This window comes from Canis lupus, chromosome 6 (genome assembly GCF_048164855.1).
Source record: "Canis lupus baileyi chromosome 6, mCanLup2.hap1, whole genome shotgun sequence".
Lineage (NCBI taxonomy): Eukaryota > Metazoa > Chordata > Mammalia > Carnivora > Canidae > Canis > Canis lupus.
Genome location: NC_132843.1, coordinates 1,138,982 through 1,158,806, shown reverse-complemented (window position 1 = coordinate 1,158,806; position 19,825 = coordinate 1,138,982). Strand labels below are relative to the sequence as shown.

General features: G+C 50.7%; 1 protein-coding gene across 8 annotated transcripts in view; it reads left to right on the top strand.

Moving 5' to 3' along the window:
• LOC140634874 (zinc finger and BTB domain-containing protein 7C) overlaps positions 1-19,825 on the top strand; it is a 335,185-nt gene that overhangs the window by 72,384 nt on the left and 242,976 nt on the right. Inside the window, exon 1 of one of the 8 annotated variants that reach the window (XM_072828528.1) lies at positions 19,588-19,737. The exons of the other annotated variants lie outside the window; for them this stretch is intronic. The gene's annotated coding sequence lies outside the window, so the exon portion shown is untranslated. Of the gene's footprint in view, positions 1-19,587; positions 19,738-19,825 lie in introns of those variants that run through there. 8 annotated transcript variants of the gene reach the window in all.

Below are 19,825 nucleotides of genomic sequence, written 5' to 3'. Positions count from 1 at the left end.
TGCAATTCTATTCTTTTAAGATTGGGGTCTCTGTTGCTTCCTGGGGGCCCATAAGGAATAGTTTCTGATATATCCCTTTACGGTTTTGCAGCAGGCAGAGGCAGAAAGCCACATTGCCCTTGCCTGACAACCTTCATATGGGTATTTAACAATTTTAATTTTTCATGATTCCTCTGATAAAAATAGTGCCTGACTAAAAACAAATACGTTTGTATTTTCCATCTCCTTAATTAGTTTCTAATTTGGGGGTTCTTATTAGCTTAAAATCATCCTGCCGAAATGGTCCTTGGATGATAAAAAATGTGAAAACCACAATCAATTCTAGAGAGATCTTGGTATTTAATTATGCTGATTGGAGCACTAGAGACCCCTGGCAAAACGAACCTCTCAGAATAAGCTTGATTTGTGTAATTTGGTTTTTAAAAATTTTGGATGCATATTTATCATCTTCAGCTATGTGTTCTTGTTCTCCTTGAGATTCTGACTCCTCTTCTAGGAGATGGGTGGAGCAATCTACATTGCTGGAGCAATCTCCCAGGTTTGAGACCTGGGATTCCAGCTGAGTGCACAGAGTTGCTGGTAGGGCCTTGCCTGAAGGGAGCACAGTGCCCCCAGCTTGACTGGTCATTTAAAAATGCATTTTCTTAAAAAAAAAAAAAAAAGGAAAGGTTAAACGTCACAGACAGCCTAAAAAAGGATATACTGATAGAGTACTGGACCTTGATAGGGAGAGTCTCCATGAATTCTTAGAAAATGGGCAAATCACAATGGGTTAGAACCAAATTTTAGGGTGTGATATAATTTTGGAGGCACTGGAAAGATCCAGTTGCTCAAAAAGTTACCTACACCCATGGATCAATATTAGCTTTGCTAAAAGTTGGACAACCAGGTACAATAGGAGGACACAGCATCACCTATGATATTTACTTGCTGTAAACCTGAACCTAAATCTGCTCAAGCCTGTAAATCTAACTATTTTATGCAAGAACTAGAGGAACATGCAAAACACCACAGCAGGGAAGCCCTCACCAAGCCACGCCAAGACCTCAGGACAAATGCCCTCATTTTGCTAATAGTAGAGTCTTCTTCTTCTTTTTAAGGATTTATTTATTTGAGACAGAGAGAAAGAGAGAGAGAGAGAGAGAGAGAGCATGCATAAGCAGGGCAGAAGGAGAGGGAGAGAGAGAGAAAAAAGCAGATTCTCTGCTGAATGCAGAGCCCACCATGGGGCTCAATCCCATGACCCTGAGATCATAACCTGAGCTGAAATCAAGAGTCAGATGCTCAACTGACTGAGTCACCCAGGTGCCCCGATTAATAGGGTCTTAAGGAACACACCAAGCAAACGCACTCCGTGGATCTGATTTGAGTCCTGATTTGGGGCCTTCCTGCTGTAGACAGACCAATCTGAGCGCATCAGGGATGTTAGGTCCAGGATGGGCATTGGATATCCAGGAATTATTATGGACTTTTTAAGGCATGTACTACTGTGGCAGTGTTAGACACTGACATGATATCTGGAATTTTCTCTAACATATTCCAGAGAAAAGAGATGAAGCAAAAATGGCAGATTGTCGCATATTGTTGAAGCTGGTTTTGTGATTGGTGACGGACACCTAGGGATTTATTATGTTCTTCTATTTGTGCATATCTGAGAAGTTTAATAATGAAAAGTAGAATAATAATTGAGTAATAATAGAATAATAGGAGGAGGAAGAGAAAGAGAAGGAAAAGAAGGAGGAGGAAAGGAAGAATAGAAGAGGCAACATCCCTCCTAGCTGGCTGAGCCCTCAACTTTCACCATTAGAGGTTTATTCATCCAGCTAAAGCCTCCTTCTCCATATATCCTGCTTCTCCTGGGAGTGTGAGTTCCACTTTAGGAGAGTCACAGCAGGTCAGTGGAACGTTTCCCTAGTGCAGGTTACGTTGGTGTCTCATGCAAAAGAGTTCCAGGTACGGTCGCATTTGGAAAAGGCTGTATTGAGCTAAGCCAAACAGATTTCTTTGGAGCCTTGGCTCTACGGATACATGCTGTGCATCCTGGGTGAGAGTGGGCTATAGCAATGTGGTGTTTTCCAGAATTATTTTGTCATGTGCTTCAGAGATGATAGAAACCTCCAGCCCCTTCAGAGAATATCAGACTAAGGTCAGAACCCTGGCTGCAGAGCTATTTCTATTTACTCTAACTAGTCATCAGTTAATCACTCACACTGTGCCCCAGTTTTCTCATCTGTAGAGTGAGCTTAATATCACCTGACACGTGCTTTACAAGAATATGAAAGGACTTTGCACACAGTATAGAGCCCAAGACCCAACGTCAAATTGTGTGATTTTTATCTGATGCTGCTTTCTGAAACTCCGTCCACGAGTGTTTGCTTGGAAGTTCATGGCTCTGGATATGGGGTGTGGCATGCATCACCTCAACAGTGGACTATTGGGGTGTCCCATGCTCAAAAGATACAAAGGTGGTGAAAACAAGCTCCCTGCCCTCCAAGAGCTCACACCGGAATGGGGGAGGCAGTGAGAATATAAAGGGCGATGGGGACCAGCAAAGCCACCTACCCCTCAGCACAAATGAAAGTTTCCAACTCAGAAGGAGAGGGAAGCACTCTTGGTTGGGGTGGTCTGCCAAAGGCCACCTGAAGGTGGCTGTTGATTGGGCCTTGAAGCTGTGGGAGATTTGCATGGGCCATCCCTCTGTGGGTTATGGATCACTTGGTTGGAATGCTTCCCTGTCTCCTGCCTCCACACGCCCACATTCTGCAGCTGAGCACATAAACCTTGTTTGGATTGCAGTACTTTCTGACTTGGGGCCCAAGTCCTAACCATCCGGAACAGGGGTCAGTGCTCCCCCAGCCCAGCCCTCCCAGCCACTCCCATCCTCTCCCCTACTCTTGTCTCCATTTCTTATTTCCATCTTCCCACCGGAGCCCAGAGGAGCTGGGATTACTCATCCTATCCACACTCATCACTCCTGCCCTCTCTTTTAAGTTAAAAAAAAAAAAAAAGTATAAACCACGGAAACAAAGCAATAAATGATGACTCAGAGACACCCAAGCTTTCATGTGGAAATGTTTCTCACCATCAAACCATTCCTTTCGGGCAGTGAGAGAAGACAACCTGAGTGGGAATTGTGGGAATGGTGGACAGCAGTGGTGTAGGTAGACGTGGAGGGGTTCGAGGCACCCTTGGGAGCTGGCCTGGTTCCCTGAGTGCAGAGAGCTGGCTGGGGGACTTCGGCTCCCTTGGCAGGGTGTGCATGCAGTGATTTGGGATGTGAGTAGCAGTCAGAGAGCCCACCCTGTCCTTTGGTCTGCACAGTAGAAATGAAAAAAAAAAAAAAAGGACCCAGGAGCTGGGGTGGGTGCTTTGAGCCAAGGGGGCCAGCTCTGTGCCACGTGAGGATTCAGAGACACGGAAGTGTGCCTTGTCCTCCAGAGTCTGCGTGGGCAGAGCTCAGCCCACTCCTGGCACATCTTAAAGCTCAGGAAGCTATTGTCAGTCCTGATAGTTGGGGGAGGGACTTGCCTGGTGCCTGACACTGCACCCCCCGCACCCCCTTAGTACCCCCGTACCCCCCTGCCCTCCTACCCCCCACGCCCACACCCCCCAGCGTGGCTTTCACAGCAACTGCACACATCGGCTTTGGGGTCTGAGAGCCTGGCTGTTGAGTCCTGGCTCCGTCGTCCGTCGCTTGGGCAGGTGGTTTGGCCTTCCTGAGTCTCCGCGTCCTGGGTGTAAGATGGGGCAGCGATGCCTCCCTTTCCCAGCGGCTCGGGGGAGGAAATGAACCGGTCCAGAGAGAGCCCTCTGCCCCGTGGACCCTCACCAACTTTCGGTATTCATCCCTACCCCTCTGCCACTGTGAAGCAACAGGACATCTGACACGCTTCCCCAGCCTCCGTTTCCTTATCTGTGAAATGGAAAGAATTCGATCACCTGCCCCCGACGTCCTTAACAGGGCAGAGTGAGTGGAACCGGCAGTGTACGGACCAGCATTTCAAGGGGGAGAAAGAGGTAATGAAACATTTACAAAACGCTTCCATGTGCCTCTTCCTGTCAGGTATTCACATGGATAAGCGCCAGACCCGGGGGATCCCGAGTGGCCAAATGTCCACAGGCCTGTGCGGGTGGCCCGGGAGGGGCCGGGGAAGCACCTGACTGAGCTGCTGTACGTACCGGGCCTGCGGGCTGTTTCACTTGCCCAGGGGCTGTGCAGCTGCTTTTCGCCTTTCAGGCCCGCGCCCCGCTCTCCCTGGGGTGCGGGAGGAGCACGTGGGGCCAGGCCCAGCCGCTCGGCCTCCAGCTGGCCTCCGGAACGGCCAGTGTGACCCTGAGCAAGTCCTATAGCTGCTTCCTCTGACACAAAAATGAAGGCTAAAGAGTGCAGGCTCCAGGACCGCAGAGCATCCAGTAGGACGATGAGTTAAAGCCTTCCTCCGTTGTAAAGTGGTGACCAAACGGAATTTGCCACCATCCTTGTCACCGTCAGCCAGGCCTTCAGAGCCCAGTGGAACAAAACATTGAATAGCGCTTTTAATTGAATAACATGCCGCCTGCTATTTCGCCTGCTTCTGGGGGAGACGCCTAGGACTATTTTTCTATTAGACACCCCTTCTAGAAGCCTCCCTAACTCCGATCCTCGCTGTTGGGGCTGAGATCAGCCATCCATTTACCCACTTATTCTAATTCGCTTTATGACTCAGCGCTCACTCTAGGTTTTGATTTACAGTTAATGGTTCATCTTTGAATGAACGTTTGTCTGGAATCTTCCATCAGTCAATGGTGGTGGTGTTGACTTGGCAGCCAGGTAACGAGTCCTGGAGCGCTAAGTCTATTATTTTATTATTATTATTATTATTATTATTATTATTATTATTATTATTTTAGCCAGTATTTCCCCTGTTTATCCCCCCATCAGCCACATCAAGAACCCTCCCCAAATATATACTCATTTCATGTTAAGGCCACACAGTGTGGTGTAAAGAACACAAGGATTAGTCAGGAGATGAGGGCTCTGAGCCCAGCTTTGCTGCTAACTCACTCCTGTATAATGCTAAGTAAGAAAGTATTGACTTCTCTGGGCCTCAGTTTCTCATCTACCAGAAAGTGCAGAGTTGGGAGGGGAGTTCTTGCCCTGAGCCTCTGACTTAGCAAACCAGCCCCACGAAGTGTATAATGAATGAGAGAGATCTATGTCCAGATTACAAAAATAATAACTGCTTCGTATAAGAAAAAAAAAATAGAAGTGTTTTGCTGAGAAAGTGAAGGGAATTTTAATATGCCCTCCCCACTCAGAGACTAGCACGGCAGCATTACACCTATATTGTCACCGCGGGTCTGCAGAACAGATCCAGCTGGCCCCAACGTGGGATCAAGCTATATATCATGGTTTGTAGCTTGTGTGTTTTTATTTAATATATCTTAAAGAAAGACCTACTTGTACGAATCACTCTTGTTTTTTTTTTTTAAATATGGTTTTCTATAGAATGGATATAATTTATTCATGGGCTAGAATTAATTTCACTAATGGACATCTGGGTGGTGGCAGTGAGTTGTAATGGATCTGATGGTTGGCCGCCCCTCCTATTCCGGGAGCGGGTCAGAGAGGAGCCAGCAAGCGGAGAGCACGCTTCCAGGGCCAAGGCTGCCATCCTTGGGGAGGGTGCTGCTCCCCAGGCCTGGAGGCACAAGGGTCAAGCTGGGAACCCAGGGAGGACAACCTGGGGTGGGGTGGGCCAGAGCTGGGGGTGGGCAGGAGCCTGACTGTGTGAGCAGGGTTCTTAGTGCAGCTTGGTTGCTCTGGAACCACGAACTGTCAGCAGCTGAGACAGCCGGGAGTCAGGGCTGGCTCGGGGGGTGGACGTGGGCACAGCCCCACAAGGGGTGGGCAGCCCTGGATGGTGCTGGCCTGCTGTGGGCCCCAGGCTTCACCTGCTCCCTCCGGTGCTGGGGCAGGGAGGCCGGGCCACTGGCCGGCCCCAGCAGGCTGCCCCTCTGTCCTCTGTTCCCAGCCTCTGTGAGGCTGGAGGCTGCTGACACACCCTCAGCTTCTGAGTACACTGGGCTGTGGGGCCCCAGGTGAGGTGGTATTAGGGTCCATTTTTTGGAGAAGGGAGACATTGGTGGCTCTTGTACCTGGAATGATTTCCCTTTTCTTCTCTCCTCTTATGTTTGACGGAGTTAGAATTTTTTTTTTAAAGATCTATTTATTTATTCCTGAGAGACACAGAGAGAGACAGAGACAGAGGCAGAGGGAAAGGCAGGCTCCATGCAGGGAGCCAGATGTGAGACTTGATCCCGGGATCACACCCTGCACCGAAGGCCGATCGATACTTAACTGACTGAGCCACCCAGGTGCCCCAGCTTTCTGGTTTCTACTTCCAGGGTTACTTTATGCTAAAGAGAGACTTCAGTATGTATGTTTAGTTTTCCACCTTACCATATGAAATATGGCCCACCGTATATTCTGTACCCCACTTTTTCTTCCCTTACCCATATTAGTACACAGGGTGCTTCCTCAGTTATTAATTTATTTGCTTATTTATTTTTTAATAGCTGTATCATAGTCACCAAATGCATGGATAGATTTTTTTTTTTTAAACAAGCCCCCTAGAGAGGGACACTTGGCTCCCTTCCAGGTTTCTGCTGGTAAAAACAGGAGTGATCTCAGTATGAACTGTTGTGTTGCACGTGCATATATTCTAAATAGCAAACCACCCCAAATCTTCTTTTAGACGTAGGCAGAGTATGCATTATGCATGAGCCAAAAGGTGAACAAGACTTTGCTCCCAGGTTCCTGTGCCTTGTCCAAGTGACTCAGTCCCCCCAACCCCCACCCTGCTCCCTAGCATCCCATAGTCACCAACATGTTTGCCAAGATGCCATGTCCTTTACCTGCCAACCTGTAACTTCAGAAACAGTCTGTACTTTCAGTTCCTCTGGTGGTTTTCAGAGACTCCATCTTGGGCCCTAGATGTTTGAAATCTCTGGAAAGGTGAGTCTCCGGGAGTCCTGAACCCAGTGGTAGAAGCATCATGGCCTGGACCAGTGGGAAGGTGTGGGCTCCAGTCCCAGATGCTGGGTGTCTTCCCTCCTCTGTTACACAGGCGAGCTGGGGGGCCTGACGTCCTGTCCCATCCTGCCGTTCTATGATCAGAAGAGCAACTGTGATGAGAGCATCTTAAAGTCCTCAGGCCCTGGCTAGCAATGAAGTGTCACTTGCTCAACATGGGGCTGCCTGCGTGCTGGTGTTTCTTCACCTCCCTAGGTGGCTGGAGTGCTTCCTTTAACGTGAAATCAAAGCATCGATGAAGCTGGCTTGTACATGGTAATAAAATGATGCCCATGTGCAGACTCCCATTACTCATAAGCACGTTCATTTGGCTACAGATTTGTGGAGCCCTTTCATTGCCAGTGCATGAAAAAGGGATATTTCACACATGTTTCACATTAGCACTGTGATTTAGCTTCCGAGTGAATAAGAATCAATGCCACAGCCAACTGCCACCCGAGAGCCCATTTATATTGTATTACAGGCTGCAGCGGCCCCACCTTTGACTATGATCTTGTCAGATCTGATAAGGTAATAGTGATAATAACTTCCATTTTCATACCGGGGCCCTTTCCCCCGGGCTTTGCTGCCTGCCCGTGTGCCTTCTCCGAGGCCTATGTGTTCCCATCCTGAGTGTGCCCTAGGTCAGCGGGGCCCTCACTGCAGGAGAGGGGTCTCAGTGCCACTTGTCAGCCAGCCAGTTGGTAGGTCAGTCATTCAGTCCAGTGTTGTCATGCATAGGACCCCCAAATGCAACAGGTCCACATCCTGTGCACCCTTGTCCTGCACTCAGCACCACCCTCAGCTGTCCACCCAGCGTCCCCACTGCAGCCCCACCTGTTCCCCTAGACTCTGCATGTTAACTCTCCCTGGAACCTGGCACTTCTCTCTGTCCCCTGCTGCCGCCCCCCCCCCCCCCCCGCCCCAGGACCAGCTCCATGCCCCAACCGACCCCCTCTCTGAATTTTCTCTTGCTGCCCTGAGCCCTGATCTTTCCAGAGCCTACCATAGTTGCTCCGGGAAATATTCTCATCTGGTTATGTCACCCCCTTATTTAAACCCTCTGCTGGCCTCTTGGTGCTTCTAGGACAAAGGTAGAAATTCTTGCCAGGATCCAGACGGCCTGCCCACTTCCTCAGCCTTCTCCTGCACCCTCTTCCCTTTGGCTTCTAGTCCAAGCAGCGTTCCATGTTCTGTTCCTCCTGGGGTAGATGCACAGAGCTCTCTCTCTGGGAGCTGGCTTCCCTCGACCTCATGGGTTTAACCCCTGCACACCCATTATCGAGCAGCTAGGTCGTCCCTCCCCTGACCCTTTGGGCTGGGTGAGTCCCCTCTTAGTCCTGATCACAGTCATAAATACAAAGTCTAATGAGCTATTTGATATCTACTTCCTCACCAGAGGGTAAATTCCATATCTTACTGAAAGCAGGGATCCTAGCACAGCACACAGAGTATAGGCGGAGCATATAGAATGAGGGGAAGCATGAGCAGGCTGCGTCCTGGGGGGTAGGGCCAGGGGACACAAAGGATACAGGACACCCAGCGAACATTCTTTCCATAGCAAGAGCGTCAGAAGAATGGCACAGTTGTGGAATGACAAAGGACTCCAAAGGTTGTGTCAGGCCCAAGCCCCTCTTTGAGGGAGAGAGAACAGAACTGTGGCTCAGACTGGGGTCCCTGGGGTCAAACTGCCTGCCTTCTGGCTGTGTGTCCTTGAGCAAGTTGCCCAACCTCTCTGGGTCTCAATTTCCTCATCTGTAAGATAGGGATGATACTTTTTTCGATACGGGGTGATCGATACGTTTTTCTAGAAAAACGTTGTGACAATTAAATGGGAAAAACATTGTGTTCAATGAGAAAGCTGGTGCAAGGTGCTTGGCACGGGGCCCACCGTGAGCATGTATTGGCCGTTATTATTGTATTTTGGAGCATGACACTGAAGCCCGGGGAGGTTAGGCTTCCTAAGCAAGATCACACAGTTCCGAAGGTGCAGCCTGGTTTCCCGGACGGGTCACTGGACTGAACTGCCTGTCAGAGGTCACTTGCCCAGTCCTTGCCCTTGAGAGGCTCTGGCCTTATTGCTATAACATAGTGGTTCTCAACCGGGGCAATTTTGCCTATCCTCCCCTCTCCAGGGGACATTTAGTGATGTCTGTGGACATTTTTTATCACCATAGAAGTGGGCAGGGGAGGGGGGGCTCCTGGCATTTAGTGGGGAGAGGCCAGGGATGGTGCTCCACATCCTACAATGAACAGGAGCCCCATCCCCAGCAAAGAAGCCCAAGATGTCACCAGTGCCAATGTTGAGGAGTCCTGCCAGGGTGTTCACAGGAGGGTCCTGGACAAACTAAGCCCATCAGAAGCTGACCCAATGAAGGGTACCCTCTCTAGAAAGACCAGGAGGTGCATAGTCAGTCCGTTCGTGCCCAGGGGAAGTGACCTCTCTTGGAGGCTGAGCAAGAATCGAAGCCTAAGACAGAACTTAGAAGCGAGTAAGAGTCAAATAGCTGTTTGGAGCCGAGAGAGAGAATGTACGAGCAGCAGCCTCATCAGATGTGTGTGCGGCTTGGGGAGTATGAGCCGTTTTTCTGAGTGGCATCTTTGCCAGAACCTCATGCACAGCAGCACCCACCTTCCCCTGTTTGTTTGCCAAAGGGCCTTTGGCTCATTGGAGATTTCGGGGCATTTTTGCAGAGATGTGGCTCCTGGCTAGGGCGGATCAGAGAGCAGCCCATCAGTGCTACCCATCTGCCAGGGGCTCTGTGAGCAGCTGCCCTTGGGAGGTGTGAGGACTCAGGGTAAGTGTAAATCACACTCTCTCCGGCTTCCCCACCCCCAGGCTGGCACCATTTTCACCTAGGAAAAGTCTAATAAAAATGCATTCCAAGTTCTAGTCCTAAAGGAGGAAGGACAGGGAGGAGCTGGGGAGGGGAGCCAGCCTGGCACAGCCTTGATTAAGTGTATCTGAGCCGAGGGCTTCTCTGGCCTTAGATGCAGCCCCAGGGCCCCTGGAAGCAGGTGGTCCTGGGCGTCCGCTCCACTCTCCACGTCTGCAGGGCAGCCCTGGGTCCTCTTCACCCACCGGGTGAGTTAGATAAGCACCCTCTGCTCATCCCGGGGTTGATCAGGCCTTCAGAGGGTGCCTCACTTCAGGCGACGATGCACCAGCCAGGGCAGGTGGGAGCTGGCAGGCATGAAGCACCTGTAGGAAAGGGGGTGGGAAAGCTACAGCAGGCCCCTGGAGCAGAGGCTCTCGGCCCTGACTGCACAGCAGTGGCATCACCTAGAAGCTTCGAGAAAAATCCCAATGTCCAACCCCCGACCTATTACAGTAGCCTTGGGGGTGGAGGGTGGGGGGACTCAGGCACCAGCAAGTTTTCTAGGTGATTTCAGTGAGCAGCTGAGGCAGAGAACCACTGGTTTAGAGTGGCCCTGGGCTCTGTGAGTCTAGCCCCTTTAGGGCCTATAATGAGGGCACAGGGGAAGCCCTGGGTGGGGTACAGGGGAGGCCCTGATGGTGAGGAGGAAGTCTGGGAGCTGACAGGGACCCCAGCTGGGGAAGGAACATCACCTGTGTGGCCACACGGATGCCTGGGGTTTGAGCCAGGTTGGCTGCGGGAGGGTTTGGGAACAAGCATGAGGACCTCCTTCCCAGAGGTGGAGGCTGCCCCACCACCTGCCCCACCATTCCGAGCCAGGGTGGGAGGAGCAGGGCCCAGGCTGCCAGCGCACCCCTGCACCTGGCCAGGCAAGGGAGTTGGGGCTCTAGACCAACTGCTGTAGGGCTCACGGTAGATTATGTTTTGTGATTCTTTGGACGTGTGGACATGTGTCTGGTTGTTGCTGCAAACCTGGGGACCTGAGGACCTGGGGACCTGGGAGCCTGGGGGTCTGGGGGCCTGGGCGGAGAGCTGTAGCCCCGTCGTCATTCCATCCCGGGTTTGAGCCCTTCCCACCTCTGCTGCTGTCCTCAGCCCCGACCTGGGCTTCTACAATAGCTCCCCAGTCAGCACTCCAGCCTCCCGCACTCCGTAGACCACCCTCCAGGCAGCAGCCAGAGAGGTCCTTTTAAAATGTATGGGATGGGGGTCCCCAGGTGGCTCAGTCTGCTGAGCACCTGCCATGCCTGCCTTTGTTCAGCTCAGGTCGTGATCTCGGGGTCCTGGGATTGAGCCCTGTGTCTCCTTCTCCCTCTTCCTGCTCATGCTCTTTTTCTCTCTCATTCTCTCTCTGAGATAAATAAATTAAAAAAAATTAAAATGTATCAAATTGTTCCTCCTTTGCTCAGAGTGAAAGCCAAGGTCCTCAGCATGGCCTGCCAGGCCCCCACGTCCTCTCCCTCTTCCCTGGGCTCACTCCTCTCTGGCCTCACCAGCCTCGCCAGCCAGTTCCCAGGTCCTCTTGCCTCAGAGCCTCTGCTAGATTGTTCCCTTAGCCTCGGAGCTCCATCATCCTCTAGAAGCTCAGAATGCACAAGCCTCCTCCTTCCCCTTCCTCAGGGCTTGGCTTGGATGTCACCTTCCCAGACCACCTGCTTCCCATCTCCCGCATCTCCATTTCTGGCCATGACACTCATAAACAACTCCATGTATCGTGTGTGGTGTCTCCCTACACTCAATTGTGAGCTCTGAGTAGGTGGGGATTTTTTTTTTTTTTCTATTTCATGCGCTGGTGTAAACCCAGAGCCGGGGACAATATCTAGCCTGCGAGGGGCACGCAATACGTTTATTTGTGTTTTCCCCCTTTCATACCATCGATGCTAACAACTGGCTTAATCACAGTCTTTGTCTCATGTCTCTCTTGGCCCATGCATGCTCTTCTTTTATTTAATTATGTAGTTATTTAGTTATTTTTATTCATGGAGTAAGCACTCAAGAGCTCACCATCCAAAACAAAGCAAGGATTTGACAAAACCTACATCCAAACATGTGATCCTGCCTTACACCACCCCTGTGTCTCCCCACTGACATGATCATCTTCCTTAATTTTGACTTCATCAATTTCCTGTTTTCCCTTGTCTAGTTTCATTGTATCCATACATTTTCTTAAAAAGTACATCTTCTTGTAGTTATTTTTAGCCTTAGACAGAGCCTATTATACTGTATATAACCCTGAAAGTCCTTTTCACTTAATATTGTATAAGATCCACCTGCCTTGTTGCATGTGCCGTGGCTCATTCCTCTTGATGACAAAAAAGATTGGTGGAATGAATATTTAACTTTATGTCCTCCCATAGTGCCGAGTTTGTAATAACAGCTCACATCGATTAAGTACTTAATCTGTGCAAGGCACTCTGTTGCTTTATTAGCCCCACTTAACAGGTGGGAAAAGTGAGGCACAAGAGGTCAGCCCTGGCCTAAGGTCACAGCAGCAGGGCTCAAGAGGCAGAGGCAGGATTTGAACCCACGTAGTATAGCTCCAGAGGCCTGGCTCCTGTCCCTGTGCCATACCACCTCTCTGAACAAACAAGTGAGCTTGCTCGCTTGCACACACACTCACCACCACTGCCAGCACTCTAGGAATCCTGCAGAATGCCTCTCAGTTACAAATCAAGTTTCACAAATACTTGTTAATTGATGGAAAATTTTTATTAGGGGAAACGAACCTTAGCATCTGATGCTTGCCAAGAGCTATCTATCTGTCCCGGTCTATTTCTGTCCATCTCTTCTCCAGGAAAAGACGGAGCCGCCCGGGCCTTGTGCTTATTACAGAGGCTGGTGGCCCAGGACCCAGTCGAACAGGCTATGCCCTTGGGCTCGGCTCCCACCTGGGGAGCAGGCTGGGACAGCACCCCTGGCCTGGGGGAGGGAGAGGCCTGTTGAAGGCAGAGCCCTGGGTGCCTGCAGGGGCCTCACTCAGCAGAGCTGGGCATGCAGTGACCAGAGTGGGCAAGAGCTGCCCCTTCCAGGGGCCCCTGGCCGTCAGCTACACCCTCATGGTACTAGGAGCACCCTCTCAAGGGTGAGACTCCTTTTAAGTTGAAACTAACGGAAGTGATGGAGAACTGGAGGCCGGGCACAGGATTGAGCGGACAATAGATACTGCCCCAAGAACAATTGCCTCTGCCCCAGGGGTCACACCCGGCAGGGCCAAAGTCAGACAAATAAATGGTCTTTGTGGCAGCTTTGGTCCTGAGCCCAGCGTTGAGCTTGTGTGAATTGCGTTTGACCACAGGGAGAACAGGGCCATGGATTTTGCCCTTGTGGTGTGAGGAATGCCTGCCCACCATGCCAGCATTTGCCCAGGCTGGGTGCAGAGCTGGTCTGGAAGGGCTGCCTGGGACTTGCCTCACTGAGCTACAGGGGGAAGGCAGAGGAGCCTTCCCAGGAAGCCAGACACCTGATAACCACACAGGGCAGAGACCAGATACTTCCCCCAGAGGGGGAGGGGGAGGGGGGAGTAGAGGTGGACGGTGTGAAGTAGGAGGTTCCACATCTGGTGAGAGGACAGGAAGCGAGCAGAAAAGCCGTGACATGTTCTGCTCTTTGCTATCAACAGGGGGCGGCAGAGAGCAGAGGACGAGTGCTGGGGCCTCTGCTGCTCACACATTCACCCCAGCCTCAGTTTCCCCTGAGCACCTGTGGGCCTAGAAACCTTCAAGCTGAGTGCAGGTGCGTGGCGCTGTGGGAGGACACGGGGCCCATTGGCAGTGTGTTTGCACTTACTGAGGTGGGGTGGGGTGGGGAGGCAGAGAATCCTCCAGGAGGGGGAAGGGTGGCCTGAGCTCCCGGGCTGCACCCTAGAGGAGCCCCAGGTGCCTCTAAAGTACTGACACGCTGATCCACCCAGACCAGGAGTCAGAAGGTCAGGGGAAGGGCCCCCGGGTAGGTCTGTGTTAAAGTCTCCCCAGATGATTCTTCTCTTTAGCCAGGGCTGAGATCCATGGAGTCAGACACGCTGCTGTTTGATTACCCGCCCCCCATAGCTGTGGGACTGAGTACTGACCTACACCGTCTGTAGGATGGTGATAGTGCCATGTGCTGACGTCGGGGGCTGCTGTCAGAATCACGGGGAACGTTGTGTGTAAAGCCTGCACATGGCTGCCACCTGCAAGGTTTCTGTACAGTCAGATCCTTGGCCAACGGGCTCCGGACCTGGCATCCGCGGAGCAGGATCCTTGGGGACATGCAACCTTTGGGGAGACATTTTGTTTCTGGAATCTGAGGCCTAGGGGAGGCTGACCTGGAGGCCTGGATCAAATTGGTGTAGACACTGTCTTGTGCCAGAGCCTCAGGTCAGAGATGATGATAATGACGCCTGTGTCCCCGAAGGCGTTAACTTTGGTTATGTTGTCTAGCTGGGGTAGCATTTTAGCTGTACCTGGTGGAAGGGCAACATTTGTGAAATGTCTCCTGAGTGCTAGATGTGTTCACATTGATTCATTCATACAATCTCAGAGCAGGCATGTGTGATGGATACACGTATCCTTTTTTTTACAGAGGGAGAAACTGGGGTCCAGGGAGGCCTAGCAGCCTGCTCAGAGTCACACGGGAGAACCAGGTCTCTGCACTGTCACCATACCATAGTCCCCCCTTCCCTGAGTTATAATCCAGGGCTTCCTCCCCAGGCTGAGGGGTTGCAGGGATGGACCCTGGGGAAATGGGGTCTGGGCTCCTCAGAAACCCATGCCCTGAGTTCAGCTACATCTTCTTCCTAAATCCATACATGGATGGGTCATTCTTTTCAAAGTCTCCCCACCCCAATCTTTTTAAAAAAACAAAAAACAACTTCCTCTGTTTGTTTTCCATGAAGGTTTTTTAGAACATTCTTTTAACAATTCCAATTCTTCTGCATCTGTAAGGACGGGAATAATTGAGTGAGAAGTGTTCTTTTGAGGCCCAGTACAGGCCCCAGGTGCCCAGAGTGGTTGGTGGTGAAGCTGGGGTCTGGATGGCAAGCCTGGGAGGCCTGGTTGCCAGGTCTGTAGGGTTGGAGAGTTGATGATGTGAATCTCCAGGGGCGAGAGGAGTGGGGGCAAAAAGGGTGCTGATCCTCCCCGAGCACGCCCAGCTGGGAGCTTCCAAGCACTTGAGTTGTCATGAAAGTCTATTCTGGGGGCACCTGGGAGGCTCAGTGGTTGAGCATCTGCCTTCGGCTCAGGGTGTGACACCAGAGTCCTGGGATCAAGTCCTGCATCAGGCTACCCGCAGGGAGCTTGCTTCTCCCTCTGCCTGTGTTTCTGCCTCTCTCTGTATCTCTCATGAATAAATAAATAAAATCTTCAAAAAAAAAAAAAAACAAAAAACAAAAAAGGAAAGTCTATCCTGATCCATAGAGCCTGTCTCCAAGGGGTGTTTATTTTATTTTTTTATATAAATTCATTTTTTATTGGTGTTCAATTTGACAACATATAGAATAACACCCAGTGCTCATCCCATCAAGTGCCCTCCTCAGTGCCCGTCACCCAATCACCCCCACCCCCCGCCCACCTCACCTTCCACCACCCCTAGTTCGTTTCCCAGAGTTATGAGTCTCTCATGTTCTGTCTCTCCAAGAGGTGTTTATAGACCTCCTTCCATTCTGTCACACTTTGGCAGGGGAGGCCCACAGAGCTGACTGAGCCCACCTGTTGGAGCTGGACTGAGTTCCCCCAGCCTGGAGAGGTAGGGGCAGTTCGGGGCAGTTGGATGGGGTGGGGCGGGGGTTGAACTCTGCAGCCCCTCTGGAGAGGGTGATTCACCTGTGCCCGTTAGGAACTGCTGTTCCTACTGAGAGCGTGGGGCTCAACACAGGCTCCCATCTGCCTCCTTACTTCCCATTTGCCTACACTGACGACACCGAGTCCCAAAGCAGCGGGTGTCTTCTTAGGGGTCATAAGGCACATTAGTGACCAAGGGGGGGGAGGGGGGAGGATCCTGAGTACCAAACCACTGCTCTTCGCACGCGGACAGGGCGGGGGTGGGAGGACGGGGAGGAGGAGAAAAACAGAAAACAGGATGACCTCGGACGTCCAGAGCCCTCGTGAGGATAACCTTCATGTTCTTGCAAATCCAAGCACGTGATATTGCAGGTTTGCCTTCCTCACCAGATTACACAAACGCTGCGGTCATTTTCCTGTGTCCTGTAAGAGCTTTGAATTTTCAAAAGTCCCCGAGTCCTGTGAGCCTAGTTCAGTCTTGGTGTGCCAATTTATCTCCAGCAGATTTCCAACTGTTGACAAGTGGCTGGTGCTTTTCTCAAGGTCAGCTCTCCAGGTACCTGCTTTATGCAGAAGTCGCTTTGCTCCCAGTGTCTCAACTCAACTGGCTTCTGCAATCACGCACATTTGTCCCGGCCTTAATTGGCACTCTTGAAGGCATTCCCCAGGCAGATGACACGGCAGGCTCTGACAGCCTGGAAAGAGGACAGGAGAGGGCTGCCATGCCTGCGGTCACCGTGCCCTCCACAGAGGGCTGTTTTCACCCCAAGTGGCTGTGCAGACCCCAGGCGAGGAGGGGCAGCAGAGGGAAACCATACCCATTAACAGCCCTGCTCAGGACTCTTCGGCTGGCTGCAAAAAACGCTTGCCTGCATGCTTGTGAAGTCCCAGAAGAATGTTAAAAAATGAAAGCCAGGGTCGGGGCTAGTACTTGAGGTAGCCTGCAGTTTTGAACCTTCTCCCAGTTGGCAGGGATCTCCGGAGGGGTGAGCTGGCTTGGAGGAGAGGGAACCCCTGTAGGTTCTTCCCTCTGATCTGCAAGAAATCTCAGCAGGAGGCTTCCCAGAGGCTTGTTGGAAGGGCTAGGTCTTGCTCCTGATGGGGACTCAGGGCTGCCCATATCTGCCACTGCCTGTCACTCCATGAACTAGTTCCTGCAGTTCTTGGCCATTATTTGTGGGGACCCCACACACTTGTCTCCTCTCTCCCCCTTCACTGGGCTCTCCAGGTAGGCTTGCCAGATATAACAAAGGATGCCTGGTTAAATTTGAATTTCAGATAAGCAATGACAAAAACTTGAGTGTATGTGTCCCAAATATTGCAGAGGACCTACTTACACTAAAAGAAAAAAAATCATTTGTCATTTATCTGAAATTCAAGTCTAACTGGGCATTAAGCTGCTCCACCCACAGAGAGATCGCCCTACATGGGGCTAGGCTAAATAAAAGAGGGGTGCCCATTTGTCTTCCGTGACTCCTGTCCTCTGCAGGACCCATTCCACTTACCAACGCCCTGGAGATTGTAACAAGATGCAGGTCATGCATGGTGCAGTAGGTCTGGGGCACAGTGGACACTTTGCATTTCTAACAAGCTTCCAGGCTACTGCTGCTGGTCCAAGGACCAGACTTTGAACAGCAAGGAGACAGGGTGGTGATTACAGGCAGACCTCATCCACTGGAAAGGGGTGGGGATGGGAGAAGGAGGTTTGAAAACATTGTTGGCTGTGGCTCATGCCACAATTCTGAGTTAATTTGCTTGAGGTGGGATCCAAACAGGGGACTTTTATTTAAATAAAAAAAGATTTTTTTATTTTGGTAAACAAACAACAAAATATACCATCTTAGCTAGTTTTAAGCATACAGTTCATAGTGTTAAGTATATTCCCATTATTGTGAAACAGATCTCCTGAATGTTTTCTTCTTGGAAATCTGAAACCCTATACCCGTTAAACAACTCCCCATTCTCTCCTCTCTCCAGCCCCTTGGAACTACCGTTTTACTTTGTTTCTATGCACCCGACTATGTTAGATACCTCCTATTTCATCATGCAGTATTTGTCTTTTTGTAACTGGCTTATTTCACTTTGCATAATCTCCTCAAGGCTCATCCAGGTTGTAGCATGGGATAGGATTTCTTGCCTTCTTAAAGTTGAATAATACTTCATTTTATGTATGCACCACATTTTGCTTATCCGTTCATCTGTTGATGGTTGTTTGGGTGGCTTCCATCTCTTGGCTATTGTGAATAATCCTGCTGTGAACATGGGTGTGCGAGTATCTCTTTGAGACCTTGCTTTCAGTTCTTTGGGTATATACTCAGAAATGAGATTTCCAGATCATATGGTAGTTCTGTTTTTAATTTTTTGTGATTAAATATTTTGAGGAATCTCCATCCTGGTCTTCATCATGGCTGCACTAATTTACAATCCCACCAATGGTGCACATGGCCTCCAATTTTGCCACATCCTCTCCCCAGGTGATTCTAATTCCCAGGCAGGCCTGAGAACCACTGCCCTCGGCTCCTTTTTGGTAGTCTCTCTTCTCTACCTGGCCTCTGGCCTTGCTAGGTATACAGTGGATCTATTCCACGACTCTAGGAGGGTTTGTGAATGGGGTCCCCTGGAGTGAGGCATGTCAGCCACGACTGGCCTGGGAAGCAGAAAGCCTATTTTTAAATTCACATATTGTGTGACTCTCGCCAAGCCACTAAACCTCTCTGAGCCTGAGGCCCATGCTTATAAAGGGACGGAGTGGTGTTAACAGATGAACCATGTATGCAAGAGCTTCTTGGGCCATAAATAGCCCTGAGATTGTCAGATAGAATGCTAGTAGGAACTGAGCAAAGAAACTACATGAAATATCAGTGTCTGTTCAAAGAGGCCACTTATTGAAGCACCCGATGGCATCATGGGAGACTTTGTCTGCTCACCACTGCCCCCACCATCTAATCCAACAGTAGCATCATGGCGGACACAGAGCTGAACCAACAATTGTTGAGATACTGTCCCTGAAGCCTAGGGGCAGATGAACTCCCAGGGACCAGGCACGTGACATGACCAGAGCCGACTCTTGTGGAGCACTTCCTATGTGCCAGGTGCTTAGCTAAGCTCTTTATTTGTTTAATCCTCGCAACATTGCTGTGAGGGAGGTGCTGACATCTCTTTGCTGTTCACATGAGGCACAGAGAATTTAAGTAGCCTGCCCAAGATTTTGTAGCTAGAAAGCAACAGAGCCAGGATCTGAACCCAGACACTCTGCCTCCAGAAGCCAGGCTGGCACACATGGCCCTGTATATATAAAGAGCCATGTGGGTGTTAAACCGTGGTATAAAAGTCATCACTTGGATGCTTACGGGAGGAGTAGGATACAGTCGTGACACAGTGGGGGACATGGTGAATTGTGGTGGAATGGGGCGACCAGGCAAGGCCAGGAGGGGCGCTGGACACACCTCTCAGGGCAGGACCAGTGCTGGGTGGGGTGGGATGAATGAGTGTGTCTGCTACTTGGACCACCTCAAGGAGATCCCCTGAGCTGGGAATGGGGAGCCAGAGGGGCAGGCAGGGAGGCAGCCAGCTGGTAGTAAGACCCAGGAGAGGACAAGGGACTCCTGGATGTGGCTGATCCAGACACGTGAGCTGGGTATGGCCTGAGAGCAGCTTTGATGGCCTCTGATGGAGGTCAGGTGGTGGCTCCTTTCTAAGGGGGTCAGACCTGGTGCCACAGAGGAGGAGACCCTCATGCTGTCCTTGAGAGATGGATAGGGACTGGACAAGCAGATGGGAGATGCTCTAGCAGGTGGGAGAGCCCCAGCACAAGTACGGATTCTCACCCTAACATGAGAGAGTGACTCACTGGGGAAATTTGGAAAAATCCAAACAGTCTTGTTGGGAAGAAACATTTAGTTCGAAGTGGCTGCTTTCTCTACTTGTCTTTATCTCATCAATGAGGGAAAAATCAGAGTAAAGGCAAAATTTTATGGCATGACCACCATCAGCCGAGCATGCCTTGGGATCCTACTGCTCTCTGGCTTTCCCTGTGGGGCACAAGGTAAGACTGTAGATTTGATGTCAGACATGTCTTAGTTTGAATCTCATCCCAGCTATTGAATGGTTGTGTGTTCTTACTTTACCTCGCT